A 15202-nucleotide genomic window follows, 5' to 3' on the forward strand; every position below is an offset into this window, starting at 1 on the left:
AAGATGGCTCACTCACATAACAGTAGCAAGAGGCCTCAGTTCCTTCCACGTGGACTTCTCCGTGGGGCTGCTCAAATGTCCTCATAACATATCAGCCAGCTTTCCCTAGAGTGATTAATCCAAGACCAGTGGAACCACAATGTTTTTTATGAACATTCTGGCTTTGGAAGTCACGTGGTTATTTTCACAATATCCTATTGGTTACATAGGTCATTCCATTTACTATAGGAAGGGACTACACAAGGAGTGAATAACAGGGGTGGGGATCATTGGGAACCATCTGGATACTGGCTACCAAGGTTTTTATCACTTTCTCTAGTTTCATCATAAAGGAAAACTAAGCTCATGAAAAGTGAATAAGCAATTTTGTGGCCGCAACACATGAGGTGTCCAATGACAGGGTCTGTCTTTTTTGTACTTGGTTGCTACATTACAGACACATTGAGAACATCCAAGGTTTGACGTTAAACTAAATTCCCAGGAATGATTAATTCAAGAAGGTCCCATCTCAGAAAATTGAATCTTAGAGGAAGGGTAATAATTTATTCATTGGACAAAATTCATTGAGCTCTTAGTAAACACTTAGTAAATACAGACTAGCTCTGTAGACCCTTAGATAAATGTGGAGCTCACACTAAAATGAGGAAATCAAACATGTGGATACATAATCAGAGTATAATATTGTAAGACACTGATATAGAAATAGATGCTTCGTACATGGAAGTACTAAGGAGAGCTGCTAACTCAGCAGGACATGGGGAGTGTCAGAAAAGATTTCCTGGAAGGAGTGACACACAATCTCAAACTCAAATGATAACTTAGAATTCGCCAAGCATTCAGGACAGCAGAAACAGCATGAGAAAAGTTATGAAGGTGAGAAACAGCATGGAATGTGTAAGAGAATGAAGGTAGAGTGGCGAGGAAGAAAGTAGAGATTTGCAGAACATAGCGTTGGAGAAGTAGGCAGGCCCACTCAGAGAGAACCAGGAGTTGAGTCTTTCAGATTATATACTATGGGAAATCTTTGACTTTTACTGCCAAGAAGAGTGGTATGGTCAGATCTCATTTGAGATAGATCATTCTAGGAGCTTTGTATAGAAAGAATTTGAGCAAAATAAGATTATAGACAGGTAGATCAATTAGAAAACATTTGCTGAAGAAACAAATGGGGTAATGAGCACCAGAACTAGGGCAATAACAATAGGCAAGAAAATGAAAAGACATATTTGTTAATTAATAATGAATTCATCATCCAGAAAAAAAACAATAGGCAGATTTTCTAATAGTAAAGTAAAGTACAGTAAATAAAGTATGATAAATAAAGAGGAAATTATTCTGGTGGTCTGTATTCCAAGCTTGGGAGATGGGATATTTCAAAGGTTGGTCATTTTCACTATAGAAGGTCCAGTTTGCTAGCCTATCAACCTTGGGGAAATGAGCCCTGTCATGACTACCTAGACTCTCAAGGGGCCACACAATAACTAGAAGAGAAAAGAGAAACTGACTGACAGTAAAAACCAAACCACAGAACATCTGTGGACTGCCGTTGAGTTCTGACTCTTATTATAAATCAAGCATCAGGATTTTTCCTTTTACAACAGTGTCCCTGATTTTCCTATTTCACCTGTAGGAAAGTCAGCCTTATAAATGTACACAGGGGGACCTGGCATTCTTTCATGTAAAGAGACACCCTTACCACCTCCTGAGAGTATGGCATCTCTGCCTTCCAATTATTGTATTCTCCTATCAGAAAGTTCTATCTGATTCTTTTCCAAATCCACCTAGTAAATGTTGATCTCTTGTTTCTTCATTATATTTTCAATACTTTGTTTTATGAAAACATATCAAACATACTCTCTTTACATTCTGTTTCTTATCATTTTAATGTCTACTGGCTTTGTAAGTCTACTTCTGTGCTTTGTGTTTGCTGCTGACTTTTGTTTATAATGGCTTGGTTTTGCTTAATTTTTGTAAGAAATTTTGAACCCACTCCCTTTGGGGATTTTTGTATGAGAAATTTCTGAAGCTGTAGTTGAACTTGTATTCATCTAGGGAGTATTTACATTTGCCTCTGCCAACCTTCCAGAAGCACTACCAACACAAGACTACTGTAAATTAATTCTTCTACAACCAAACAGGTAGAGGGATTTTGGTCCCCAACCTTGTGATTACAGGCCTGTGATTCGAAGTAAGTGGGAAATTTTTTTCACCCAATTTATTGAAAGCCAAGATTGAGACAGAAATATATCTCTGGTGTGTATCTCCAAGCTCTTTATCAGCAGGGCAAATTTTTTTCTGTCTACTTTAGGGGTGTTAGATTTACACAGGAACTCTGACTGGATGCCCCCCCTTTTCCTATTGAGGCTCAGGCTTTGTCCCCTGTCCCTGTGCCTTTGTCCCATTAAAACCCAGAAAGCCATTTCCAGGTTTTACTAGATACCCGCAGGACAAACATTGGCTCCAGCACTACTACACTGCCCTTTTGTATTTGTATTTTTCTGAAGTTTCTAAAAGGATTTGGAGAAATTCCTTTACTTTCTCCTCACTCTACCTGCACTCTCCCTGTGAGAGGCTGATTTTTATGTAGCATTTTTAGGTATGCTGTACTGGAAAATGTCTCTCTGCACATCTAATCTACCACTTTGCAGGCATTGGAAGTTAGAGCTAATCTCGTATCATGCCACAAGAAAGACAGATCATTTACTTATGCCTTATGCTTGAAATTCAATCAATAAAGACAGTTGGAATAAAGGAGTTAAGAAGGCCACGTTGTCAGTTTTCCCACATGTTCTACCAAAAAGGGACCTAAAGGAGAGCCAGCTGGCCCTTAGACCAGTCAATATTTGAGTGCTACTGAAAAGCAATAAATTGTCAAAGGATGAGACCACTGCTCAATGTCTTAAACAAACAAAGCACAAAAACAAAAACCCACAAAACTGAATTTATGACTTCCTTAAGTGAAAAAGAGTTATGCTGGATGGGCACGATCTCTTAGAAGAAGAGTAGGTAACTGATGGGTGGAGTGGAGGGTAGTGTAACCTGTAGGAGCATAGTTACTCAGGTAAGACTGTTGTGGATGGGTTCACTGCTAGAAGGCTATTCATTGGAGGGAGTCCGTTTCCTACTGTTGGATTTTCCAAAGCTAAAGGCTGATGCTGATTACTTGGCTTTCAGAAGCATATTTACTGAGGGGAGTTGTTGATGGATTAAATAGGTTTACAATGACTTCTCATGCTCCATTACTATGAAATTGTCTTATTACAAATAAACAGGTTTAAAATCCATTTTGGTGCTTACCTGTTACTATGGCTACAGAATAATTAGTCTTTCCTAGGAGTATGGAAATTTTTGTTGGCAAAAGAAAATGTCATCAAGAAAAATATGCAATAATTTGTAGAATTTAATCTCAACAAAATCTCTGTATTTTTAGATAATGCTAAAATCTTCAAATTAGCATTAACCTACCACAGCCTCAATTAACCACATATGTGTATATATGTACCTATTCCTTCTATGAGAAAAAGGCAATGACAAGACAACAATGTGCCCTTAGTTGACTCAGCCTCTCACACCTTCAGTGGCAACAGCACTGTACAATTCAAATTAATACTCAGAATGTTTACCTCATTCACAGATCATAAAGTCCTCAATCACAAAATAGGATTTCAGTCATTGTTACAAAGTCCACATAATAAAGGATGAAAGGGGACATTCATCCTAGAACATTTTTAAACAAAGTATGAGATCAAAAATATTATGCTTAATGCTTAATGAATTAGAAAAAAAATGAACTAACCTAATTTCCTGACTATTTTGATCAATACTGATTACATAGAAATTAAAAATGCATTGAGATAACTAGTAAGAGATGCCAAAAGTACATATGCTGGCATTACATTTTATTCAAAATACGTGACCGTGTAATGATTAAGAACACAGCCCCTGAGCTCACTGCCTGGAATCACAGGTTGGCTCTGCACGTGTCTCTGTATTCTCATCTGCTATTTGGACTAAATCATGTCCCCCAAGATTTGTATGTTGAAGTCCTAACCTCCAGTACCTTGGAATGTAACTATTTGGATAAAGGGTGTTAACAAAGGTAAATTAAGGTTAAATGAGGTTGTTAGGATGGTCCCTAGTTCAATATAACTATTGTCCTTGTATGAAGATGAGATTAGCACATAGACACACACAGATAAATGACCACATGAGGACACAGCAAGAAGGTGGCCAACTGCAAGCCAAAGAGAGAGGCCTCAGAAGAAATCAACTTTGCTGACACTTTCATCCTGGACTTCCAGCCTCCAGAACCACGATAAAATTAATTTCTATTGTTTAAGGCAGCCCATCTATGGCATTTTGCTATGGCATCCTTAGCAAACAAATACATCTGTCAAATGAGATGATGTTAAATTCACATAGTAGTTGTGAGGTGTCTTAGTCCATTTTGTGTTGCTAAAAAGGAATACCTGAGTCTGGGTAATTTATATATATTTCTTTCTTTCTTTTTTTTTTTTTTTTTTTGAGATGGAGTCTCGCTCTGTTGCCCAGGCTGGAATGCAGTGGTGCAATCCGGGCTCACTGTAAGCTCCACCTCCCAGGTTCACTCCATTCTCCTGCCTCAGCCTCCTGAGTAGCTGAGACTACAGGCGCCTGCCACCACTCCCAGCTAATTTTTTTGTATTTTTAGTAGAGACGGGGTTTCACCATGTTAGCCAGGATGGTCTCGATCTCCTGACCTCGTGATCCACCCACCTCAGCCTCCCAAAGTGCTAGGATTACAGAAGTGAGCCACTGCACCCGGCCTATATTTAAAAAATAAAAAAAACAAAACTTTATTTGACTTATGATTCTGATGGCTGAAAAGTTCAGGAAGATTGGGCATCTGCATCTGGTGAGGGCTTCATGGCAAAAGGCAAAGGGGAGAAGGGATGTGCAGAGATCACCTGGTGCGAGAGGAATCAAAGGGGAGAGGGGATGCCAGGCTCTTTTTAAAAACCAGCTCTTGCAATAATGAATGGATTGAGAGCTCACTCATTCCCAAGCGAGGGCATTAATCTATTCATGAGGTCTGTGTCTATGACCCAAACACCTTCTGTTAGGCCCCACCTCCAACACTGGGCATCAAATTTCAGCCTGAGGTTTGGAGGGGCTAAACACTCAAACCATAACATGGACCAAAATAAATTAATAAATGCTAAGTAATAATAGTGACTAACATTTACTCACCACTTACTATACACCCTAGCACTAAGATCAAAGCCTGGGGCGTGGCTGCTGCTCAATAATGCACTCATCAGGGATTTTTATTATTTCTTAAATTATTATTTGCCCAGTAAGAAAAGAACGTAATTCCAATCATAGGTTTGGATTTAATCTTAAATATTTACTATTAACAGCTTGCCTTACTTCCAAACTTGGGGAAGAATACCATCCTCCATGAGTGGCAGCCTCGTGCAGTTTTTCATCAGCACATGGATAAATTACAGCTTAAGGAGTGAAAATAATTTATTTCACCTCATCCACTATATCAGGTAAGAGCAAGGAAATATATGCTATTTTGAGTGTCAGACTGTAATTCACTGCATTAAGAGAGAATATTGGTGTTGACCCATTCTTTTTCTCTTTAGAGGTCTTAACCTAACTCTATAGTGCTGTCAAAAGAGACTTACCATTTCAGTGAGAGGTGGAGACAGCTGGAATAAAAGCATGGTTTAGAAAGAGCCAGAAAAGTAGAAAGGAGAGCAGCACATAAATTTGCCTGGATGGGGCAGGGAAGGAAGACAAGAAGAGGAATACATTGAGCACCTGATGGTGACTTGAGAAATTTAATGTGGATTATGGTACGATGACAGATGTATGTCATGTTTGGTGGAGTGTTTTTAGCATCAATATGTAAAAACAACTGAGAGGCAAATAGCCCTTAAGGTGATTCTAGAAAATCTGAACTATTCCTACAATAACAATGAAGGGGTCACTTGATAAGGCAGTCTTGTAAGGAAATTCACAAGTAACTCTTCCTCTGGTTCTGTAGACAGAAAATGTGCAAAGGGATTAAGAAATCCATGGAAGTCAACCTAAAACGAATGTGCTGAACTCTGCTACACTCTAATCCTGAAGCAGAGAAGAATTATCCTGGTACAGTCTAATTATCATGGTACAGTCTAATTATTGGGGGAAAAGGCAAGTTAGGATTTCAGAAGACTTCAAAAGTCCAGTTTCTGTCTTTCAGGGAAATGCAGTAACTAGAAATAGACCAACAAAATATAGGATAGTAGCAGTTCAGTTAACTTTGCTTTAATGACTATTTAAGAATCACATATAATTAGAAAATATGAAGTGTTTATACTTAATGAATTATTTGAATTATTTTTAATTTTAGGAACTGAAACAGTTTTCATGTTGTTCCTTATCTTAGTCAAATGTTTTGTGATTAATATATGAGGATAAACTTCAGCCCAGCCTCTAGACCAATTATCATAAATTCCATATTTATTGCATCAGGTAATTGAATTCTTGGGCATCCTTTGTCCCTGCTCCTAACCTCCCCTAAGAGGACTGCCCCACAAATTTACAACAAATCATCCTCCACAAATTGGACCAATTCCTAGATTGTGAATTATTTGATGTATTCTCTTAATGTATAGCTTAGCTTAACTCAATATGTTAATTCAGTAAGTGCGTGCCAAACTTTGACGACTTTTTCCCACAAAGGCCTAAGCGCCACAAAATTAAAAGACAAAAGAAAAACAAAAATCTTTTCTCTCCTCCAAGTTAGTTAATGTGATATTAACTTGCCCTAAATAACATTTTCTATTATGAGGGATTTCAAGTATGTCGAGAGTCTAAAATTTTTTTAATATTCTTAACTTCATCCTGTATCACACAGTCAAGAGGAACAGGGAACCTGGAGTTTAACCTCTTAACTAAGAATATTCTGGATAGTACAGTTTGGTTTTGTATACGTACAATTATTAGCTGAGTGCCTATTGCAGATTTGTGAATAGAATGACTAAAAGGACAGGGCTTCTCTGCCAAACCATTAACTGAGTTTACAGTTGTCAAAGTAACTGTCATTGTGACCTTTACATAAAACCAAAATGATAAGGACATCACTGAAAACAAGAATTCTTGAACTTATGGTCACACAAAGAAGAAGTTTTATGATTTGCAGACTCCAATGATTACATTAGCTGATTCTAACTTGAAAATTCATCAAATCCATTATTTTACTGAATTGATTGTTAATTCGTTTTAGAAAATGAGTAAGTTAGCCCTATATGCAAGGCTGGAATTGCTTTTCTCTACATTGTCATTGCATTCCAGGATAGGTAGGCATAGGCCTAGCATTCATTAGTGGTTACAATTTCTATTTGCATGCTCCCTGACCCATCTCTGACAATCCCATGTAAACTGCATGTAATCAATGAAGATTCATTATGTTGTGATCAGTAGTAATGTCATAAACTGCTATGAGACACTGCAACCAGCAATCTCAGGGTAGGAATGAAAGATGAAAATAGGGAGTAAAGGTGTCAGTTTCCAGACGGTGAGAGAGGCCTCCCTGTCGTCTCTGCTCCATGACGGAAATTGTTATTACCCAGATGGATGTTAACGAACAGCAGGAAAGTTGACTTGCATCACTACAATTAATGCATATGGTGACTTCAAGTGTTAATTTGTTATCAATGTAACTGCATGGAAGTTATCAACATAATTTTCTCTGACAAGTGATTCAGTCTAGGGGAAAAATTATGAAGCTCCTGTGGTTAGTTATCAGGCATCTGTAAACTGTTTTTTCCTTCTCCCACCCAATCTGCAGGTATTCTAGGCTGGCTTGAAAACACTAATGATATGCAAAGGCAAGGCTGTTATTTACTGAGACACACTTGTATAAACACGGCAAGGTTCATTATCACTTCCAGAAAGTGTCTTTAATAGGGGTGACAACTAATGTTATAAATAGTGTTTTCTAAAGATCTAGAAACGAAATGAGCTGGGCTTGGGATTTGAAAACACACTGCAGACAGACCAGGGTGAATTAGTATGCACTGCAGAATTATCTCACCTTCCTAATGATGCTAACATTTATTTTTACTTAATCGCAGAAAATGACAATGGGGCAAGGAAGACAATAAGCATAAAGAATGGAATTTGCCAGATAGAGAGAATCCAACATCCTGACCAATTTCAGCATCTCTTGGGAGACCTTTCTGTCAGCACTTAAAGGAAGGAAAAAGAGAGGCACCATCTTTCCTCTGTGCTTTTGTCGATTTCTTTGCTTGCTGTTTGGGCCTCAGACTAACCCATGAGTCATTCTGCATAAAGGAGGATGGGGGTGGGAGGAGCGGAAATGGAAGCAGTTATCTCTTATCTATTTGCAAGGGCCTTATTTGAAAAAGGCTAAATATAATTGAAGCTAATATTATTAGCGTGCATCAACTCTCGGATTTTTTTAAAGATCCATTTGTTTGACACATTCATTTTCATAAAAGCTCTTGCATGAGTTTGATGCTTTTAACTTTCACTCTATTAACTGAAAGTAGTCAGGAAGGAAATGAATATTCCAGAGCAGCAATGGGTTCTTGTTTAAAGAGTTCTCCCAAATCTCTGAGATATACCACTAGTCCCATTGTTGTTTAGGCGGTGGGGGGCTGTAACTCCAGCTAAATAGGACCGAATGCTTTATCTTTAGAATGATGCCCCTCCCCTAAATGCCCTATATTCAGAAATGCTGAAGTAATGGCTTGACCATTTTTAATGTTTTTATTGACAATCTACTAATGGTTAAGCGTTTGTCTTAATATTTCTGGAAACTTCTTTACTTGAAGACAGCAGGTTGCATGTCCCACCAGCAGAGCAACTGGGTTTCATGCAAACAAATGTGTTCTGCCAATTTTAATTTTTGAACAGAGTAGAAAAGAGAGGAAGATGACCATCTATTCAAGGAAGGGGGAGAGGAAAGGATTTTAAGTGTTGAGGATGTGTTCTCAAATAAACCAAGCACCAAGGGCACAGAAGCAACATGATTTTGAGGTCAAATGACCTTAAGCTATTTACAACTGCTACTTTTTTGAGGCAAGGAGAAGATCTTTAAGGATAAAATTATGCCCTCTAAGTTTCTTGCTTAACTCACTCCTTCTTTGGAAACAGACAAGTAAAAACAAGATAATGGGCCTGGCATGGTGGCTCACACCTGTAATCCCAGCACTTTGGTAGGCTGAGGCAGGTGGATCATTTGAGGTCAGGCATTTGAGACCAGCATGGCCACATAGTGAAACCCCATCTCTACTAAAAATACAAAAATTAGTGGCGCGTGGTGGCACATACCTATAATATCAGCTACTCTGGAGGCTGAGGCAGGAGAATCGCTTGAATCCGGGAGGCCGAGGTTGCAGTGAGCCAAGATTGCACCTCTGTGCTCCAGCCTAGGTGTCAGAATGAGACTCTGTCTAAAAATAAATAAATAAAATAAAATAAAGGTGATGGAAACCTAAAGTCCATGAGCCTGGTAGAACATAAACATATTTTCCAAATAGCCAGAAAAGCTTCAATATTCCTAACCCTTTTTAATATCAGAATTGCATCATCACTAGACTAGTGATACAAGGGCATGTGACCTAACCTATAAGTTAATACCAGTTTAGTCACTGGGCCACTTGTACATGAGAAGCAAGCATCTCTTTCCTGATTCAGCAACATAACTTCCAAAACATCTTGAACATTTGAATTGCACGAGTCCAAATATGAGCAGTGCTATTGGCAGTGAGTGCAATGTTAACAAAGCAACTGGCCGGGCAGGGTGGCTCACGCCTGTAATCCCAAGCACTTTGGGAGGTCAGGAGATAAAGACCATCCTGGCTAACACGGTGAAACTCCGTCTCTACTAAAAATACAAAAAATTAGCCAGGCGTGGTGGCAGGCGCCTGTAGTGCCAGCTACTCAGGAGGCTGAGGCAGGAGAACGGCGTGAACCTGGGAGGCGGAGCTTGCAGTGAGCGGAGATCGCACCACTGCACTCCAGCCTGGGCGACAGAGCGGGACTCTGCCTCAAAAAACAAAAACAATAAACAATAAACAAAAAAAAACAAAGCAACAACGTGCAGGCACTCCTCAGAGATACTGTAGGTGCTGTTCCAGACCACCACAGTAAAGTGAGTATCTCAATAAACCAAGTGGCACAAAGTTTTTGGTTTTCTGGAGCATATAAAATTGTATTTACTACTGTACTGTAATCTATTAAGTGGGCAATCTTATTACGGTTAAAAAAAAACAACGAACATACCTGAAGTAAAAAATACTTGCTAAAAATGCCAGTGATCATCAGAGCCTTTAGCAAGTCCTAACCTTTGCTGGTGGAGGGTCTTGCCTCAATGTTGTTGGCTGCTGATTGATGAGGGTGTTGGTTGCTGAAAGTTGGGGTGGCTGTGGAAATTTCTTAAAGTAAGACAAAATAAGACTTTTTTTCTCTTTTTATTATACTTTAAGTTCTAGGGTACATGTGCACAATGTGCAGGTTTGTTACATAGGTATACATGTGCCATGTTGGTTTGTTGCACCCATCAACTCGTTATTTACATTAGGTATTTCTCCTAACACTATCCCTTCCCCCAGCCCCCCACCCCGACAGGCCCTGGTGTGTGACGTTCCCTGCCCTGTGTCCAAGTGTTTTCATTGTTCAATTCCCACCTATGAGTGAGAACATGTGGTGTTTGGTTTTCTGTCCTTGTAATAGTTTGCTCTGAATGATGGTTTACAGCTTCATCTATGTCCCTGCAAAGGACATGAACTCATCCTTTTTTATGGTGTATATGTGCCACATTTTCTTAATCCAGTCTATCATTGATAGACATTTGGGTTGGTTCCAAGTCTTTGCTATTGTGAATAGTGCCGCAATAAACATATGCGTGCATGTGTCTTTATAGTAGCATGATTTATAATCCTTTGGGTATATACCCAGTAATGGGATCACTGGGTCAAATGGTATTTCTAGCTCTAGATCCTTGAGGAATTGCCACACTGTCTCCCACAATGGTTGAACTAATTTACACTCCCACCAACAGTGTAAAAGCATTCCTATTTATTCACATCCTCTCCAGCATATGTTGTTTCCTGACTTTTTAATGATCACCATTCTAACTGGTGTGAGATGGTATCTCATTGTGGTTTTGATTTGCATTTCTCTGATGACCATTGATGATGAGCATTTTTTCATGTGTCTTTTGGCTGCATAAATGTCTTCTTTTGAGAAGTGTCTGTTCATATCCTTTGCCCACTTTTTGATGGGGTTGTTTATTTTTTTCTTGTAAATTTGTTTAAGTTCTTTGTAGATTCTCGATATTAGCCCTTTGTCAGATGGGTAGATTGCAAAAATTTTCTCCCATTCTGTAGGTTGCCTGTTCACTCTGATGGTAGTTTCTTTTGCCATGCAGAAGCTTTTTAGTTTAATTAGATCCCATTTGTCAATTTTGGCTTTTGTTGCCATTGCTTTTGGTGTTTTAGTCATGAAGTCCTTGCCTATGCATATGTCCTGAATGGTATTGCCTGGGTTTTCTTCTAGGGTTTTTATGGTTTTACGTCTAACATTTAAGTCTTTAGTCCATCTTGAATTAATTTTTGTATAAGGTGTAAGGAAGGGATCCAGTTTCAGCTTTCTGCATATGGTTAGCCAGTTTTCCCAACACCATTTATTAAATAGGGAGTCCTTTCCCCATTGCTTGTTTTTATCGGGTTTGTCAAAGATCAGATGGTTGCAGATGTGTGGTGTTATTTGTGAGGCCTCTGTTCTGTTCCATTGGTCTATATATCTGTTTTGGTACCAGTACCATGCTCTTTTGGTTACTGTAGCCTTGTAGTATAGTTTGAAGTCAGGTAGCGTGATGCCTCCAGCTTTGTTCTTTTTGCTTAGGATTGTCTTGGCAATGCGGGCTCTTTTTTGGTTCCATATGAACTTTAAAGTAGTTTTTTCCAATTCCGTGAAGAAAGTCATTGGTAGCTTGATGGGGATGGCACTGAATCCATAAATTACCTTGGGCAGTATGGCCATTTTCACGATATCCTTTCTTCGTATCTATGAGCACGGAATGTTCTTCCATTTGTTTGTATCCTCTTATTTCATTGAACAGTGGTTTGTAGTTTGAAGAGGTCCTTCACATCCCTTGTAAGTTGGATTCCTAGGTATTTTATTCTCTTTGTAGTAATTGTGAATGGGAGTCCACTCATGATTTGGCTCTCTGTTTGTCTGTTATTGGTATACAGGAATGCTTGTGATTTTTGCACATTGATTTTGTATCCTGAGACTTTGCTGAATCTGCTTATCAGCTTAAGGAGATTTTGGGCTGAGATGATGGGGTTTTCTAAATATACAATCATGTCTCTGCAAACAGGGACAATTTGACTTCCTCTTCTCCTAATTGAATACCCTTTATTTCTTTCTCTTGCCTGATTGCCCTGCCAGAACTTCCAACACTATGTTGAATAGGGGTGATGAGAGAGGGCATCCCTGTCTTGTGCCAGTTTTCAAAGGGAATGCTTCCAGTTTTTGCCCATTCAGTATGATATTGGCTGTGGGTTTTTCATAAATAGCTCTTATTATTTTGAGATACGTTCCATCAATACCTAGTTTATTGAGAATTTTTAGCATGAAAGGCTGTTGAATTTTGTCAAAGGCCTTTTCTGCATCTATTGAGATAATCATGTGGTTTTTGTCTTTGGTTCTGTTTATGTGATAGATTACATTTATTGATTTGTGTATGTTGAACCAGCCTTACATCCCAGGGATGAAGCCAGCTTGATCATGGTGGATAAGCTTTTTGATGTGTTGCTGGATTCGGTTTGCTAGTACTTTATTGAGGATTTTTGCATCAATGTTTATCAGGGATATTGGTCTAAAATTCTCTTTTTTTGTTGGGTCTCTTCCAGGCTGTGGTATCAGGATGATGCTGGTCTCATAAAATGAGTTAGGGAGGATTCCCTCTTTTTCTATTGATTGGAATACTTTCAGAAGGAGTAGCACCAGCTCCTCTTTGTACCTCTGGTAGAATTTGGCTGTGAATCTGCCTGGTCCTGGACTTTTTTTGGTTGGTAGACTATTAATTATTGCCTCAATTTCAAAGCCTGTTATTGGTCTATTCAGAGATTCAACTTCTTCCTGGTTTAGTCTTAGGAGGGTATATGTGTCCAGGAATGTATCCATTTCTTCTAGATTTTCTAGTTTATTCATGTAGAGGTGTTTATAGTATTCTCTAATGGTAGTTTGTATTTCTGTGGGATCTGTGGTGATATCCCCTTTATCATTTTTTATTGTGTCTATTTGATTCTTCTCTCTTTTCTTCTTTATTAGTCTTGCTAGTGGTCTATCAATTTTGTTGATCTTTCAAAAAACCAGCTCCTGGATTCATTGATTTTTTGAAGGGTTTTTTGTGTCTCTATCTCCTTCCATTCTGCTCTGGTCTTAGTTATTTCTTGCCTTCTGCTAGCTTTTGAATTTGTTTGATCTTGCTTCTCTAGTTCTTTTAATTGTGATGTTGGGGTGTCAATTTTAGATCTTTCCTGCTTTCTCTTGTGGTCATTTAGTGCTATAAATTTCCCTCTACACACTGCTTTAAATGTGTCCCAGAGATTCTGATACGTTGTGTCTTTGTTTTCATTGGTTTCAAAGAACATCTTTATTTCTGCCTTCATTTCATTATGTACCCAGTAGTCATTCAGGAGCAGGTTGTTCAGTTCCCATGTAGTTGTGCAGTTTTGAGTGAGTTTCTTAATCCTGAGTTCTAATTTGATTGCACTGTGGTCTGAGAGACAGTTTGTTGTGATTTCTGTTCTTTTACATTTGCTGAGGAGTGCTTTACTTCCAATTATGTGGTCAATTTTAGAATAAGTGTGCTGTAGTGCTGAGAAGAATGTATATTCTGTTGATTTGGGGTGGAGAGTTCTGTGGATGTCTATTAGGTGGGCTTGGTCCAGAGCTGAGTTCAAGTCCTGGATAGCCTTGTTAACCTTCTGTCTCATTGAGCTGTCTAATATTGAGAGTGGGGTGTTAAAGTCTCCCATTACTATTGTGTGGGAGTCTAAGTCTCTTTCTAGGTCTCTAAGGACTTGCTTTATGAATCTGGGTGCTCCTGTATTGGGTGCATAGATATTTAGGTTAGTTCTTCTGGTTGAATTGATCCCTTTACCATTATGTAATGGCCTTCTTTATCTCTTTTGATCTTTCTTGGTTTAAAGTCTGTTTTATCTGAGACTAGGATTGCAACCCCTGCTTTTTTTTGCTTTCCATTTGCTTGGTAGATCTTCCTCCATCCCTTTATTTTAAGCCTATGTGTGTCTCTGCATGTGAGATGGGTCTCCCAAATACAGCACACTGATGGGTCTTGACTCTTTATCCAATTTGCCAGTCTGTGTCTTTTAATTGGGGCATTTAGCCCATTTACATTTAAGGCTAATATTGTATGTGTGAATTTGATCCTGTCATTATGATGTTATCTGGTTATTTTGCCCATTAATTGATGTAATTTCTTCATAGCTTTGATGGTCTTTACAATTTGGCATGTTTTTGCAGCAGCTGGTACCAGTTGTTCCTTTCCATATTTAGTGCTTCTTTCAGGAGCTCTTGTGAGGCAGACCTGATGGTGACAAAATCTTTCGGCATTGGCTTGTCTGTAAAGGATTTTATTTCTCCTTCACTTATGAAGCTTAGTTTGGCTGGATATGAAATTCTGGGTTGAAAATTCTTTTATTTAAGAATGTTGAATATTGGCTCCCACTCTCTTATGGCTTATAGGGTTTCTGCCAAGAGATTCGCTGTTTGTCTGATGGGCTTCCCTTTGCGGGTAACCCAACCTTTCTCTCTCACTGCCCTTAACATTTTTTCCTTCATTTCAACCTTGGTGAATCTGACAATTATGTGTCTTGGGATTGCTCTTCTCGAGGAATATCTTTCTGGTGTTCTCTGTATTTCCTGAATTTGAATGTTGGCCTGCCTTGCTAGGTTGGGGAAGTTCTCCTGGATAATATCCTGAAGAGTGTTTTCCAACTTGGTTCCATTCTCCCCATCACTTTCAGGCACACCAATCAAATGTAGATTTTGTCTTTTCACATAGTCCCATATTTCTTGGAGACTTTGTTCATTTCTTTTTACTCTTTTTTCTCTAAACTTGTCTTCTTGCTTTATTTCATTAATTTGATCTTCAATCACTGATACC

Source organism: Pongo pygmaeus, chromosome 4 (genome assembly GCF_028885625.2).
Source record: "Pongo pygmaeus isolate AG05252 chromosome 4, NHGRI_mPonPyg2-v2.0_pri, whole genome shotgun sequence".
In the NCBI taxonomy this organism is placed as follows: domain Eukaryota; kingdom Metazoa; phylum Chordata; class Mammalia; order Primates; family Hominidae; genus Pongo; species Pongo pygmaeus.